This window comes from Heterocephalus glaber, unplaced genomic scaffold (genome assembly GCF_053883595.1).
Source record: "Heterocephalus glaber isolate CG9 unplaced genomic scaffold, H.glaber_assembly_v1.0 deba00001481, whole genome shotgun sequence".
Taxonomy (NCBI): domain Eukaryota; kingdom Metazoa; phylum Chordata; class Mammalia; order Rodentia; family Bathyergidae; genus Heterocephalus; species Heterocephalus glaber.
The window spans coordinates 7,928,786-7,946,260 of NW_028258317.1; the positions used below are offsets into that span (position 1 = coordinate 7,928,786).

Genomic DNA, 17,475 nt, shown 5'->3' on the forward strand with positions numbered 1-17,475 from the left:
GAGTGAGACTGACTCTCTCAGAAGTGGATTCTGCCTGGAGCACAATGCCACAGCACATTATATCATATTAAATAGGCAGGACCTTTCCCAGGGGTTTGTATTAATAACACTAACCCAGGCGCCGCCATTCATCACAGAATTCCTTAGGAAGTTAAATCAAGATGTGGTATTAAGATGCTTTCACGTAGATTTTCACTGACTTTTAAATATCTCCTTTTTTTTCCCAAAGAAAACCTTGGAAATATGCTTACAAAATAATTTACCTTACCAGACCTTGGTCATACAGTAATTGCACAGTAGAACAAACAAGGGATTTGGAAAGACATAGTTTTATACCAGGGCTCATCTTCAGCCCTTATTTCATGGTCATAGCCAAGTTATTGAACTTTGCTGAGTTCTAGTTTTCTTATTTATGATAACAAATACAATACTAATTCTTACACAGATGGATGTGAGAATTAAACAGAAATATCTCCTTTCACACTAAATCATCATACAAAGTCATTCATGATTTTTACCTCTGTTATCATGCTATAAGTAATGGATTTAGTGCCTATAGTTTCAATCTGTGGTCTACAGTGTGCTACTATTCTAGGAAGATCACTGCATTTCAGTCTGGGATGGAAATGTTTCTTAGCATTATCTAGTCAAAGCAGTCATTCAGGGATTCAATCTTCACTACATGTGCATGTCAGTCAGATACTTGAACTTCTTCAGTGACAAGATAGCTTATTACTTCAGAAGATTTCAGCCTTTTGTCATTACTGATTATTAGGAGAGCTATCTTCATCAGGGAATGAAATCAACCTTCCTGTAACTTGCATTTAATGATTTTTAATACTAGTCCTGTGATTTGCATGTTCACTCTATTTCATTTTAATATTTTTAATATAGACCAAATCTTTTTCAGATATATATGATTTGAAGTTATATATATAATTTGAAATTATATATATATATAATTTGAAATTATATATATATAATTTGAAATTATATATATATAATTTGAAATTATATATATATAATTTGAAATTTTAGGAAGACATTACCCTTATTTTATACTTCCAGCAAAATTTGGTAAGACACACCCTATTTTTATGTTTTCCATGGAAAACAGAATTGAAGGATGGAGGTTTGCAGAATAATTTACTCACTCCCGTAGTTGCCATAATCATTGTGTGTGAGTGGGGAGAACACATAAGGCGGTTAGAGGATACAATCAATTATTGCATAAATCAAAGGTCTGAAAAAGCACCATTTTAATGCAAATTCTGGGGCTGAGGATTCATGTTGCAATGCTTATAGATGACATGATAACCAGGTGAAGAAGGGCCTATAAACATCCTGATATTTCATCATTTTATTTATGCTATCATGTTGATTGAATTATATTTCCATATTTGACTCCATAGGTAATTTTATGACTTGAAACAAATCATTTTGGGGTATCTGTTTCCATCTTGAAAGTCAGAGACAATGGTCAAGTTGAAGTGACTACTAGCACCTAAGTTACATGCAGGTTAAATGACTTATTTGAGGAATAGTAATATATTTCAGACTATAAATATGCAATCAGTTATCAAATACTGGCACTGCTATTATTCGACATTTGCAAATGTTTGATTCCCAGAGAATTTTTTTACTTACAAATTAAGCCAAATAAAATCTATATTTGATAAATGAATTTAAAGATGTGGTATAGATACAAAATGGAATACTCTTGTTTTAACAAAACAGAAAAATCTGTTATTTCAACAATATGAATGACACTAGAAGATATTATGTTAACTGAAGTAAGCAAAACCCAGAAATACAAATACTATATGTGGAATCTAAATTTGCATTTTCTTACATCACAAAGTGTTTTTAGTTTCACATGAGAAAAATAAACACAGAATTCTTAGTACTGTAATTTGATGAATTTACATGGTTAGTGAAACAGCTGCATAATTGGTTAATATCAAAATCATCAAACACTGCTTCCTCTACAAAATACTTATTTGTATACAATTTATGATACCCTTATTAAATATGGTTTATTTATAACATGACTTAATTGTTTATGTCTGTAGCTCAACTAACCTTTATTAGATAGCAACAGCCGAAGTGTGGAATACGTTATTTCTGCCACAACCCTCACAGTATAAAGGACCCTTCCATCAATGTTCCTACCATTGTTCTAAGTGATGAAGGTGCAGAAATGATCAAAAGCAATACAAATTAGTTTTGTACAGTCCTGCATGGAAGACAAGAGTTTTACAAAAGCACAGTTAATTGCATTTTTACTCCTTGTTCATTTGAAATATACGGCAACACGTAAAAAATAAAAGCACCACAGATTTTTCAAAGTACAATAATTTATTTTACTCATTCTCTTCCATTCAGTCAAATTTTAAGAATATAATGATTTATACTTAATATATTTTAGACACCTTTTTATAGGATGGATATTTACAGCACTTTATTCAAAAGATTTTATGGAGGTGACATTTTAGTACCTCTGCTTTTCAAAAATATACTTTAGTAAAAATTATAAATATATTAAAATTTAATACTATATTCAACCATGGTGCTACGTTAAATAGGAAAAATTTCAAACGAGATAATACTTCAAAGTTAACTTGAAGTAAATAGCTTTTCATGAATTATACTCTACACACAAGGTTTATGATTTTTATTTTGATTTAATTCACCTATACTTAATTCACTTCTTGACTGTTGGAGCAATAAAAATAAAGTAATAGAAGAACTGAATAATGCATTTATCTCTGACAATTATTAATATAGACTATCTGTTCTTTTGGGGTTAAATATACCCTTACTTTAAAGGCAGGCCAGCAGAGAAAAATACATGGTCTCTGCCTTTCAGCATTTTACTTCAGGGCTTTTTCTGTCCTGTTTTAAAAGGGTGTGTGACTCCTGACTCTATTCTTTCTATAATAAAATGCTAAATCTGGGTTTGTGTGATATTATGAATCTAGAGATACAACCACATTTTCACAAGAACCTATTAAATTCACCCAACAGCAACTTATCATTAAGTGCTTCAAAATAAAAATTCAGCTAGCCTCAAAATACATAAGCATCTTGTGTGTATAGCAAAACTTAATATAATATAAATATTGTTTAGAGTAATGCAAAGCAAGCTGGTTTTAGACAGGCAACTTTTAGTTAATACTTCATTTTCCATCTGCCATACTATCACTTTTGAATATCTACAAGATTATTTTTTCAATATTTTCAATTAACTAATTCAATTTCTTTAGAGGTGTATAATTCTATACATGTTCCATACAGTATGATTTACTCAAATCCAATTTAAAATTTTAATCTACAATATTAAATTCAAAACAATGAAATACAATGTTTGAAAATAAAGGTATTTTAATCAACAAATGAATATAGAAACATAATCATATAAAATTATGACACATTTCATTATAAATCTAGTAATATATATTTATATATTAATTTCTTATTTGAAATGTAGATAATTATTCATAAAAATCATATTTTCTCAGAAAGGACTACTTTCTAAATTTGTGAAAATCATTAAATTTACACTTATTAAAAACTTTCTATCAACAAAATATTTAAGGATAATTTTGGAACATAAATTTCTCAATGTAAATTAGGAAAAGAGAAGAGCCTAGAAGTCTGATGCTACTTTTTATATATTATGTTATATTCTCACTGAATGAATATGTTGGCAAAATAAGTGACAACCTTTTATAATTTATGTGTGACCTTTCATGGTTTGAAAGACTTCTTAAACATGTATTCTCATTTTAAAATTAGCTCTATAGTTTCGAATTATAAAAAAATCATGTGCTGGTTTTAAGATAGATATAGAAAAATTGCAAAAATGTATCATGCATTTTTCTTGAAATTTATTTATTTATTTATTTTTATTTTTAAATTTTTTTTGGCTATTTGAGGCAGGGTCACTTTAGGTAGTACAGGCTGGCCTTGAACTCACTATGTAGCCCAGGCTAGCCTCAAACCCATGGTGATTTTCCTTCCTGCTTCAGCCTCCTGAATGCCAGCATTACAGGCCTGCACCACCATGCCTGGATTTTTAGCATTTATCTCTAGGCTTCTTTTTTTTGGGGGGGGTGGTTTAAGATTGAGACAAAGAATTCTTTTAATCTAAAATTTACATTTGTATCATATATTCTGATCTTTTTAATTTAAATCAAATATAAGCCTGTTCTCAAGTCATTGAAGCACTATACAGGCACAGTTTAATGGTTACTAAATAATCTATCAAATGAAATATTTCTCAAAGTGCTGTCCATAAATAACCTTCTATAACAGGATATCTGGAGTACTTCAACCAGTGCAGTAGGGGCTCAATGATGTGTGCTTTAATCAGTATATCAGATGATTCTTACACACCCAATTCTGAGGAGCCATGATTATTTAAATGCACCAAAATTAATCATTTATCCATTGGTTGACTCAGATTATTAAGACTATTTTATCATAAATAATAAGATAATTTTTAAGCTTCAGGGTTTTTTTCAATTAACAGCTGTATTAGCATATAATTCACATATATCTCTGATTTTCTCTGTTCTCTTCTGTGCTCTCTTTCATTAATTTGTAACATTTTGTCATTTTCTTCCTTTTGTTTGCTTTCATTTTAGTGTTCTCTTCTTTTCAAAAGTTTCCTTATAAAGCATTGGCTATTTATTTAAAGTGTCTTCTTTTTTAATATAGAAATTATCCTCTAAGTACTACTTTTGCTACATGTTACAGGTCAAGCATCTCTGATCCAGAAATTCTAAGTCTGAAATGTTTCAGAAATGCAAGTACACTGGTGTTCAAAAAGTTTCAGATTTTAAATACATTTCAGATTTTGAAATTTTCAGGTTAGGGATACTTAATTGGTATAGTTTAGGGAAATATTTCAAAATCCAAAAATGTCACACATGTGAAACACTTCTGGTTCCAGGTATTTTAGAAAAAGTGTAGTCAACCTCTATATACGTGTATATGTTGTATTTTTGTTTTTCATTAATACCCATGCTTTGAAAATTTCTCATGTGATTTCTTTTTTATTTGTTGGGTTTCTTTTTGGTTTTTTTTGTTTTTTTTTTACCAAGGATCAAACTCAGGACCTTGTGCTTGAGAGGCAGGCAGCAGCACCACTGAGCTAAATCCCTGGCTCACTTCTTTGGTTATTTAAGTGTGTCATTTAATTTTCAAAAATGTCTTCTTTTCTTGATTTCTAGTTTAGCTCCATTAAAAAAATTTTATTTATTTGTTTTAAAATTAATTTTATTTGGTACTCTTCTGATATACATAATGATCACATTCATCATAGGGAATTTGTACCTGTAAATAATATATCTTGATTCTTCTTTTTTCTCCTTTTCCCTCCCATCCCTTCAACTCTTTTTTCCCTCTTTATTTATAAAAATTTGCTTCTATTTTCTTCTTCTATTCTCTTTACTTTTCTTTTCCCTTTTTTCCCTTTCCCCTACCCTCTGTTTTGTTCCTTTTCCCATTTGAACATTTTCTTCCTACTTCCCAATATCTATTAATCATTTTCATCCTGACTTACACTTTTGGTTTCTCACACAATAGAAGCAATATGATATTTAAAAACGTGGGTCCAATTTATTTCACTTAAAAGTATGTTCTCAAGGTCATCCATTTACCTAAAAATGCCTCAATTTTATCCTTTTTCATAGTAGAGTAGTACTCTGTTGTATATACAAACTGCATTTTCTTTATCCATTGACCCATTGATAGACATCTGGGCTGTTTCAAAGATTTAGCTACTACAAATTGTACTGCTATAAACATAGGTGTGCATAGACCACTGTGGTGTGATACTTTTATCTCTTTTGGGAAGATACAAAGGAGAGGATCTGAGTCAAATGGAACCTCTAGTTTTAGGTTTTTGAGGAATCTTCATACTGATTTCTGTATTGGCTGTACCAATTTACACGCCCACCAAGAGTGGAGAAGGGTTACTTTTCCCATATAGACTTGCCAGTATTTGTTATCAGTTGATTTCTTAATGATAGCCATTATTTCTGGAAATAGATGGAATCCCATTGTTTTTTAAATTTTCATTTCTCCAATGGCCAGTGAGGTTGAACATTTCATATATTTATTTGTTGTTTTGACTTCTTCATCTGAGAAGTGTCTATTCATTTCATTGGATCAGTTTTGGATTGGGTCTTTAAATTTGAGTGGGTCTAATTTTTTTTAGTTCTTTATATAGTCTAGATACTAGTCCTTTAGGAACAGCTGGCAAAAATTTCTCATTCTGTGAGTTGTCTCTTTACTCTGTTGGTGGTTTCCTTTTCTGTGCAAAAACTTTTTAATATGATGAGATAACTGTTGTTGATTCTATGTAATATTCTGTTTTAATTGTTAAGATTTTAACAAATTAATTTGTTTTAATTAATGTTTTTTGTGTTCTTATTTTAATGTTTAAATCTTTGAATCATTTTGATTTTAGTTTAGTGTATGATGGGAGATATGGGGCTGGTTTAATCTTCCTCATGTGGAAAGCCAGTGGCATGTGTCCCAAGGTAGACCAATCATAGTCCTCTCATCAGCTCTCTGGAGAAGCACTTTTTTTTCTTGTTGGACCAGAACTACTTATATGCAGTTAGGAGCTGTGATATTAATCAGAAAGAGAAAAACTAAATGATATTATGTTTTATTGGATTTAAGTAGTGCTATTACCTAGACTATTCCATAATGGTTTTAGTTATTTTGTTTTATATTTATTAAGAAGCACTATGAGGTCCCTTAGATGTAATTTTTCATATATTATTATAAATTTAGAAAATTAAAATTGATACAAAATAAAAATTTAAAATTATTAATAAAATTTTTTTTACTGAATAAATTTTTTAATATTGTTTTATTGGTACATTCTAGGTATACAATATAATGACATTCATCATTGGAAATTTGCAACCTTTACATAATCTCGCTTGGTTCTCCTTTTTCCGCCTTCCCCTGCCCTCCCTTTAACCCCACCATTCCTCCTTATTTACAAAGACTTTGTTTCCATTTTTTCATTTTCTCATAGTAATTCCATTCCCTTCTTTCCTGTCCCCTACCCCTCTCACTTCCCCTTCCCCTTTGCCCCTTTTCTTCCTATTTCACATTATCTAATATACCTTTTAGTCCTTATTTATACTTTCAGTTAATCACACTAGAGAAACTATTTGGTATTTACACATGTGGATCCTATTTATTTTATTTAAGAGTATCACCTCAATGTGCATCTATTTAGCTATAAATGTCTCTAATTTCTCATTTTTATGGCTGAGTAGTACTCCATTTCATTAAAAAAATGCCAGATTTTCTTTATCCAATCTCCAGTTGATGGGCATTTGGGCTGTTTCCAAGTTTTAGCTATTACACATCGTGCTGCTATGAACATGGGTGCACATATATCACTGTGGTATGAATCTTTTAATTCTTTGGGGAAGATGCCCAGCAGGAGAATAGCTGACTCAAATAGGATTTCCAGTCCTAGTTCTTTGAGGTATCTACATACTGATTTCCACAATGGTTGCACCAGTCTACACTAGACCAGCTGTGGAGCAGGGTTCCTCTTTCCCCACAGCCCTGCCAGCATTTGCTATTGGTTGATTTCATGATAGTAACGATTCTTTCTGGAGGGAGGTGGAATCTCAGCATTGTTTACATTTGCATCTCTCGAATGACCAGTGATCCTGAACATTTTTTCACATATTTATTTCCTATTTCTACTTCTATGTCTGAGAAATGTCTGTTCATTTCAGATGGCCATTTTTGGATTAGGTCTTTTTTTTTTTTAAATTTAAAGAAAGATTTATTGAAGATCTGAAAAACAATTCCTAAAAGACTGACTTTTCCAGAAAACTGTAGCTACACAATGCATTGTGTCTATCATGTTAAAATGTGCATTAGACACAAATACAAAAACCATGAATCAATTCATCATTCTTCAACAATTTGAGCAGAGAGAAAATGCCTAAGGAACAACATGAATGACTTGCAAAGGATCGGCTCTTTAAGCACCGTTTAAAAAAAAAAAGCACAAATGGATGAGTGTGTTCAGTTATATACACTGAATTGGACCTTTGGCACTAGGAATCAGAGCATTTTGTCATATAGCGTTAACATGTATTATAAAAGTGCATAGTGTCAAAGGAATAGAACCACCAGCATTCAAAAGCAGCTTTGTCAACTAGGCAATAAAACACTACACCATGTCTCTTTGTTGTCCATCATTGAATACGCTGGTAGCAACTTTGAAATGAAAAGAAAAAAGAAAAAAGGAACTGGAACCCATTTTATTTTCTCTGTTTAAAATCAAAACAAACATCAACTCTGTTGTACACTAACATCTTCAAAGTACATCGTTTGTACAAGAGAAGGACTAGGAACAAAACATGTTGACAGAGATCCAAACAAGGGTGAGAGCGCCTCACACTGCTTTCCGATGGTACTCAGGAGGGGCCACTTCATAATCACTGGCACTAAACAAAATTGCTGAATTCTTCACCAGATACTTGAGGAAATCATGAAGATAATTCAGTAATAAAGCAAGGCTCTTCTCATCCAGAGGTGTGTAGGCCAACATAGCTCCAATTCGTACAAATAATCTCAGTAGATGTGGTGCTCCGTACACCTGCAACATGGGTGCATCAGGGTGATCAGCAAGGATCCCAGCATACTGTGGTCTCTCAAATTTGTAGACGAGCTGAGTGCCCAGCATCACATTGAAGTATTCTTTTATCCCTGCTACAACCTCATTAACAGCATACTCTTTATTATCCGTATTTCCTGGAGAGTTCTTATAATTTGCATAGTACTCTAGAATGGAATCCACATTCTTCTTGGCAGGAAGGTAAAAGAGCTGTTTCTCTCTGGTAATTAAGTCCCAGTCATCAACAAGCCACAGTTTTAGCTCTTCAGGGATCTTTACTTTAACTTCAATAAATATTACTTCATAAATATTCATAAATATTTCTTCATTTTCAACAGTAGGATCTACCCGGGCCCTCTTCTTCTGAGGAGGCTGAGGTGTCTCACTGGTACTGCCACCATCTCCATTACCAGGGGTTTTTGTTTGTTCTTTTTTGTTTTCACGTCAACATTTTTCTGTTGCAGACCAGATGTCTTCTTTCCTGGAGCAGCCCCTCTCATCTTTCCCTCTGCATACTGTTCCTGATTGGCTTTTTGAAGTTCTCACTGTTTCTGTAGATTGGTGTCCACATATTTGAGTACTCTGCTTTCTGGAACCCATTCGTCCCAATTTTTATTCCAACCACTGTAATGTATAAAGTATTTTACTTATTTGTCCTTTATGGCAACCTTTACACACTTTGCTTCATAAAGAAGAGGCCCATGAAAACACAGTACTCGTTCACCCTCTGGAACGTGGGCTTCGGGTCTTGCTTGGGTGCCATTTATTAGTGATTCACCGCCTCCTTCTCCCACCACCCCCGAGTACCACCCCCTACTCTCTGCCTCACCTGAGCTCCTGTCAGACGCACCCTCAGGCACAGCCACTCTACATCCTGGGCCTGATTTGCCAGCGCCAGAAGACTTCACAGCGCCGCAACGCCAGCCAACGACCCTGGATTGGGTCTTTAAATTTGGGAAGTCGGATTTCTTTCTTTATAGATTCTAAATAGTAGACCTTTTTCTGAGAAAGAGCAGGTGAAGATTTTCTCCTACATTGTGGGTTGTCTCTTCACACTGTTGGTGGTTTCTCTTGCTGTGCAAAAGCTATTTAATAAGAAAAGATCCCACTTGTTGATTATTTGTGCTAGTTCAAGGGCAACTGAGGTTTTGTTCATAAAAAGTTTTCCTATACCAATGTCTTCAAGAGTTTTACCTAACCTCTGATACAGTCGATTCAGTGCTCTATTTTAATATTTAGATCTTCAATCCATTTTGATTTTATTTTAGTTTAGTGCATGGTGAGAGATATAGGTCTAGTTTTAATATTTGACAAGTTGAAACCCAGTTTTTCCAGCACCATTTATTAAAGAGGCTATCTTTCCTCCAGTGAGGGTGTTTGGCTCCTTTATTGAAGATGAGATGGCTGAGTGTGTCTGGAGTTGTTTCTGCATCTTCTAATCTGTTCCACTGGCCCCCAGGTCTGTTTCTTTGCCAGTGCCATGCTGTTTTTATTATAGTAGCTTTGTAGTATAGTTTTAAGTTGGGGATTGTGATACCCCCTGCCATTTCTCTGTTACCTAGAATTGCTATTACTATTCTGCATCTCTTCTTGTTCCAAATGAATTTTTGGATTGTTTTCTCAAGGTCCATGAAGTATGCTGCTGGGATTTCAATTGGGGTTGTACTGAATCTATATAGCAGTTTTGGAAGTATGACCATTTTCACTACATTGATCCTTCCTACTCAGGAGCAGTGGATGTCTGTCCATTTTCTGATGTCGTCTTCAATTTCTCTTTTCAGAGTGCTATAGTTTTCAGAGAAAAGTTCTTTGATTTCTTTTGTTAGGTTCATTCCTAGGTATTTCAGTTTCTTGGATGCTATTGTGAAAGGAATTGTTTGCCCTATTTCTGTCTCAGTGAGTCTATTGTTCATTTAGAAGAAAACTATTGATTTTTGTGTGTTGACTGTGTACTCTACTGAATTTGGTTATTAAGTCTAGAAGACTTTCGGTGGAGTTCTTGGGGTATTCTATATAGAGTATCATGTCATCTGCAAATAATGACAATTTGACTTCTTCATTTCCTATATTTATTCCTTTTATTTCTTTCTCTTGTCTAATTGCTGTGGCTAATGTTTCCAAGACTATATTGAACAAGACATCTTTGCCTTGTTCTTGATTTTAGTGTGAAGGTTTCAGTTTTTGACCATTTAGTATGATATTGGCTGTTGGTTTTTCATAGATGGCTTCTATCAGTTTGAGGTAGAGACCATCTATTCCAATTTTTTGTAGGGTTTTTATCATAAATGCAAGTTGAATTTTGTCAAATGCTTTTTCTGTGTCTATGGAGATAATCGTATAGTTTTTGTCCTTGGCTCTATTGATATAGTGTATTACATTAATTGATTTTCATATATTGAACCATCCCTGCATCCCTGGGATGAATCCTACTTGATCAGGGTGTGTGATCTTCTTGATGATCTTCTGAGTTCTGTTTGCCAGTATCTTATTAAGGATTTTTGCACCTATGTTCATTAGTGAGATTGGCCTATAGTTCTCTTTTTCAGTTGGGTCTTTCTCTGCTTTGGGGATCAAGGTGATGCTTGCTTCCAGGAATGAATTCAGGAGTATTGCTTCCCTTTCAATTTCACTGAAGAGTTTAAACAGTAGTGGCAGTAGTCTCCTCAAAATGTCTTGTAGAATTCAGCAGTGAAGCCATCAAGACCTGGGGTTTCCTTAGCTGGTAAGTTTTTAATTATGTTTTCAATTTCATAGAGTAATATTGGGTCATTTAGGACTTTTAGGTCTTCTTTGTTCAACTTTGGTAATTCATACATATCTAGCAATCTGTGCATTTCTTCTGTGTTTCCCATCTTGTTGTCATATAGTTTCTGGGAGTATGTATTGATGATCCTCTGGATTTCTGCTGGGTCTGTTGTCATTTCACTCTTTTCATTCCTAATTGCATGGATTTGGACCTTTTCTTTCCTTTTTCTGATAAGGTTGGCTAAGGGTATGTCAATTTTGTTGATTCTTTTGAAGAATCAACTCTTAGCTTCATTAAGTTTTTGTATCATTCTCTCATCTCCATTGAATTGATTTCTGCTCTGCTCTTTATAATTTCCTTCCTTGTATGAGCTTTGGGTTTGTCCTGTTCTTCCTTTTCTAGAAGCTTGAGGTTCAGCATCAGGTTGTTTAATTGGGCTCACTCTGTTTTCCTAATGTGAATATTCATTACTATGATTTTCCCTCATTATGACTGCTTTCATTTTTTCCCATAGATTCTGATGTGTTGTATTGTCATTGTCATTTAATTGAACGAACCGTCTGCTTTCTTCTTTAATTTCCTCTGTGAACCATTGGTTATTCAGAAGTGTGTCATTCAATTTCCATGTGTTTATCAATTGTTTATGATTTCTTTTGCTATGGATCTCCAATTTCATCACACTATGGCCTGATAATATACAGGGGATAACTTCTTTTCCTTTGCACTTACTTAAACATGTTGTATGAGCGAGTGTGTGGTCTATTTTGGAGAACAACACTTGTGCAGCTGAAAAGAATGTGTATTCTGATTTTGCGGTGTTGAACACTCTGTAAACATCTGTTAAGTTCATTTGTTCAATAGTTCAATTGAGCTCTAGTATTTCATTACTTATTTTTTGTCTAGTTGATCTATCTATTTTTGACAGTGGGGTACTGATTTCCCCCATTACTATTGTATTAGTGCATATATGACTTTTCATGTCTGTTAGTATTTGTTTTATTTAGTTGAGCACATTAGCATTTGGTCCATAGATATTTAAGATTGTCATCTCTTCCTGTTGGATTGTTCCCTTTTCAGGGATGTAGTGTCATTCTTTGTCTCTCTTAATCATTGTTCATTTGAAATCCACTTGGTCAGCAAAAAGGATAGCTACTCTTGCTTTTTTGGGGGGTTCCTATCACATGGAGTATTATTTTCCACTCTTTAACTTTCAGTCTATGAATTTCTTTTTGAACTGTGTTTCTTGTATGCAGCATATTGTTGGATCTTGCTTCTTGACTCATTCTGCCAGTCTATTTATTTTGATTGGTGAATTGAGACCATTAACATTGATCGTTATTACTGATACATATTGACTTATCATTGTTATGACTTTTTATTTTTGTTGGATTCTCCCCCTTTACATTTAATTTCTTGTCACACCCAATGGATTCATTCTTCTGTGCTTTCTGGGATTGTAATCCTCATTGTCTTTTTCTAGAATATTGTTGAAAATTTTTTGGAGTGTTGGTTTGGTATTTATGAACTTCCTAAGTGCTCTTTGTCATGAAAGTATCTTATTTCTCCATCAATTTTGAAAGATAGTTTTGCAGGGTACATCAATCTGGGTTGGAAGCTGTTTTCCTTTATGGCTTGGAATGCATCACTCCAAGCTCTTCTTGCTTTGAGGGTTTACGTTGAGAAGTCTGCTGTGACTCTGATGTGCTTTCCTTTGTATGTGATTTGTTTCTTTTTTCTAATTGCTCATAGAACTTTGTTCTTCTGTTGGCTTTCTGGAATCTTAACAATTATATGCCAATGTATAGTTTTTTTTGATCCAGGCTAGTTGCAGTCCTATATGTCTCACTTATCTGTATGTCAAGATCTTTCCCCCTGCTTGGGAAGTTTTTCTGCCATTACTTCTGTGAACAGTTTTTTTTTTATGTCATCTGTACTCTTTCCTGCTCTTCATTGACTCCGATCAGTCTTATGCTATTCTTCTTTGCATTATCTAGCAGCTGCTGGATTGATTTCTCATTATTCCCTTACAATTTTGAAGCAATTTTTCTTTTCCTGGTCACTAATTGCAAGTTTATCTTCTAAATCTCAAATTCTGTCCTCACATTGCCTCATTCTGCTGTGTAGACTTTCAGTGGAGTTTTTAATCTCCTGGAAATCTTTTTGCATCTGTTTTATGGATTCCATTTGTTTCCTATGCTGTGATTCCATCATGTTCCTCAGTTCCTCTTTACATTTATTAATCATGTCTGAGTACAATCTCCTCCATTATGTGAGAAATTATTTCTGATTTCATTTTTTCAAGATCCTGTTTGGTTGCCTGTTCAGGGAGTCCAGGCAGTTGAGCATCAGAGTGTTCCATCTCATTTCCCTTTGGGGTTTCTGTAGGTGATCTGGAAGTATGGTTTTGGGTCTTGTTTACCTTTCTTCTCATTTCGATGGGGTGGAGGGTATGGGGTGTGTGTGTTGCTGGTGCCTGTGTGGCTCACCTCCTTTGTTCTTGGAGTGGTGGTACAGTGGCTCAGAAGCCCCCTCCTCTGCACTGGGAGCAGTGGTATGGCAGCTTGGATGCCCCTTCCTTTGAGCTGGGAGTAGTGGTAAGGCTGCCTGGAAACCCCTTCCTCTGTGCTGGGTGTGCTGGTGCCTACTGAATAAATTTTTGAAAATCACATTCAACTCACCCTCTTTGATGTCTATAATTTGGGATATATTTTCTTCTTTTTTATCATCAAAAGAATAGGATGCATAAATTGCTTGAAATTGTTTATTCACTCTCATTGTTGGGGATTTTTCTAATCTTCAAATGTATTCTACAATTTTTAAGTGAGGCTTTTAGGATCTAAACTTGTCAATGGAGAGTTTCCAAATAAAAGCATATCTTTTTCTCCAATGATGTTAAATAGTTCATTGATTAAAGAGTTTATTAATTGCAGTAGTTCATGTATTTTGTCAGAAGTGATAATCATGTTTCTAAAGCTCTGAAAAAAATCAAGACTGAGTTTAAATTGCATTCATATATTCAAAGTCCTAAAACATGAAAAAAATGTTCCTCACATAATTAATGAATTTTGATAGTTATGAAATCACCTAATTATCCCACTATTTTCAGGACAATCTTCCAATGAATATGACTAATTAAACCAGGGTGATTACACGACCTAAAAAACATAATTTATAGGTTTGTCCTAAGTTTAAAAGTACAATGAGAGAAAGTTAGTGAATTTAAAAAAATTCAATAGAAAATTGAAAATATGAAGCACTTAAATATATGTGACTATATTAAGAGCATATGATACATGTTGAACCCAGGGAAAAATTTAATATGTATGTAAAAAAGGCAACAGACAGGAAAAAAATACTATTTGAAATAATGTTCATGTAATAAAAACCATACCAAGATATCTTCCAATAAAATTACAAAAAAATGTAAAAGAAAAAACATTTAACACATGTAGAAAGTAAACCAAATTATTTCTAACCATATGGTAGCACAATATGGCTGACAGGTGATTTCTGGACAGAAATTGTCAAAGCCATAAAATGATACAAATAATATAGCAAAATAATACACCTGCCCTTTAGTGTTGTATTCTCAATGAATATATCTCTCAACAATGAATGGCAGATAAAATAGCATTTAGATTCATATACATAGATAACTTCTTGCCCGGAAGACCTAGAATAAAATGTTCTTCAAAAAAGAAAAACTTGTCCCAGAAAGAAACATAGAATGTCAGGAGGAAATCAAAAGCAACAGAGATAATTAGTTTTAAATGCAGTCATATATAAACATTTATTATAAAAACAATGATTAAATCTGAAATGAATAATAACATCTTTCAAAGGTGAAAATACATGAGTAAAGCTCATAATAAAAATAATGGAAAATCGAGAAGAGGTTTAAACGAGTAAAGATTCCCAAAGTTTTGGGATTTTCAGATTTATTTTCAAAGGAATAACTTATAGATTATAACTTAGAGATGTGCTATGATCTTAGGACTAATCATCAAAATAATAATAGAGTGAATAATATACAATGCAATATATTAAAAATAAATAAAATATTTTCTTATCCTATGAGAAGAGAAAAAATATTAAAACATTAAATAATGAGTGAAATAGAATACAAGAGTTGTATGATAGAAGTAGCACCCCTTACAAAGAAAACCAAACACCAAACTCCATTTGGCCTGCTAAAGGGGCTCAAAAGTAGAGAGTACACTAGTGTCAGAATTTAATTATTTCCCAATTTCTTGAGTGAGCAAGCCATTTTAGTGTGAACATAGCTTGAGTAAAACTTTGCTTATCAAAGGATGTTAATTTATTTTTTAAAATTAATTAATTAATTTTGGGGACAGAGTCTCAGTATGTAGCCCAGACTAGCTTTGAACTTATGGTGATTCTCTTGCTTCAGCCTCCTGCATGCTGAGATTACAAGCATGCACCACTTTTCCTGAATAAAAGAGATTTACTTTTTATGGTACCATGCAATTTCAATTTAGACAGTTCCCCGTGTTTATTGTTATTATTGTTCCATAAGAAAAGGGTCCGTTTTATTTTCTGGGCCAAGGTATGTAGAAAGGCGAAGCCTAGAGTCTACCCTGCTGCTCTTAGTTTGCATAATCTCATGGTTTCATTGGAAGAAGGTTTTGTTACGATCACTCTCTTTCTCTTGGCTACACCCATCTGGAGAAGGAGTGTTAAGAAACATGTGACACTACTTTCCATACCAAGCAACTGTTAGTCCTTAATAGTAATGGTGAATATGATTAATCTATGTCCTAAATTTCAGTATTGCTGCCTGGACAATATTTTAAATGGGTAAGGAATAAAACAAGGAAATTCTAAACACGACCAGCATTTCAGAGAGATAGAAAGGTTATATATTAATTATCTGAAATATTGAGCAGAATGATCACATAAAGTTAACAGAAGAAAAGCAATGCAAAAGCATAAGGTCGATTTGGATTTTTTTTCCATGAGAAAGCCCTAGTCAGATTTTTAGGCACCAGGCACTGGGTAAACAATAAATGAGAATAGTTGTGAAGTGATTTGATTGAGAACAATTACATTCAGCACACTGAACATGTCTTTCAGGAATGTAAGAGGAATATTTTCAATGAAAAAAGTGCATAGTAAGTACCTATCTAAAAGAAGCCTGCTAATTTGGAGAGAAAAAAATGTAACCTAGGTGCATTTGTTTTTTTTTCCATAATGTTACAGCCTTTATCAGAAAAATCAAACATATAAACTCTGGTCAGAGAATTAAATGTTTCCAAGGAACCAGACTTCTGCCCTCCTCCTTCATTATGAGAAATCAATGACACCGGGGGGAAATTTTATGTCTCCAGTGTCACCAAGTACTTCTAACCTTACTTGTGTTGCTGATAGTTAACTCTGTGCTGATGGTCCTCATCAAGCATCAGGGCTCTCAGTGCCTGTGGTATCAAGAGGCTGGTTTCTATGCCTGACCTCTCTTTAATTAAAAAGTGAGTGGTCTGTTTTTATTTTTTTAACATTTAATGTCCTTAGGGTTCCTTGAAAATTAGCCTTTATTTTTAGCTTCATAAAACATTTTTAAGGGTCTTATTTTCCAGAAGATGTACATAAACTTGCAATGTTTTCCCTCTACTGTAAACTAAAGCAGATTGACACAGTATTTTAAAATTATGATATGATTTTTATTTCTCTTATGTAAGAAATTGAAAATTGTATTAGGCGTCAGAGATGCCCGTTGATATTTCCTGTTCACCTCTTTCAGGGCACAGTATGGAATTGCACTTCAGTATTTTTTAAATGTTAAATTGTGCCATGCCTTCTCCAACAAAATCTAAGTAATGGTTTATTATGTATCAATGCTGTATGAGTCACATAATATACATTGCTTGTGGCTGCAGTGACCACCAAGGTTGTTACCCTTAGTGGAGCCTGAGTCTTTATACAGAAATAGCCATATACAATAAAAAATAGAGCTCTGGTGTTTTAGTCCACTGAGGTTTTAGAATTGTTTCTATAGTAGATAAATCTAGGATAACCTCTCTGATTATAGATACAGAGTCTC

At 33.5% G+C, this 17,475-nt stretch overlaps 1 pseudogene; it reads right to left on the reverse strand.

Moving 5' to 3' along the window:
• Positions 1 to 8,335: 8,335 nt before the first annotated feature.
• Positions 8,336 to 9,397, reverse strand: LOC101708644 (mortality factor 4-like protein 1 pseudogene; annotated as a pseudogene).
• Positions 9,398 to 17,475: the final 8,078 nt, after the last annotated feature.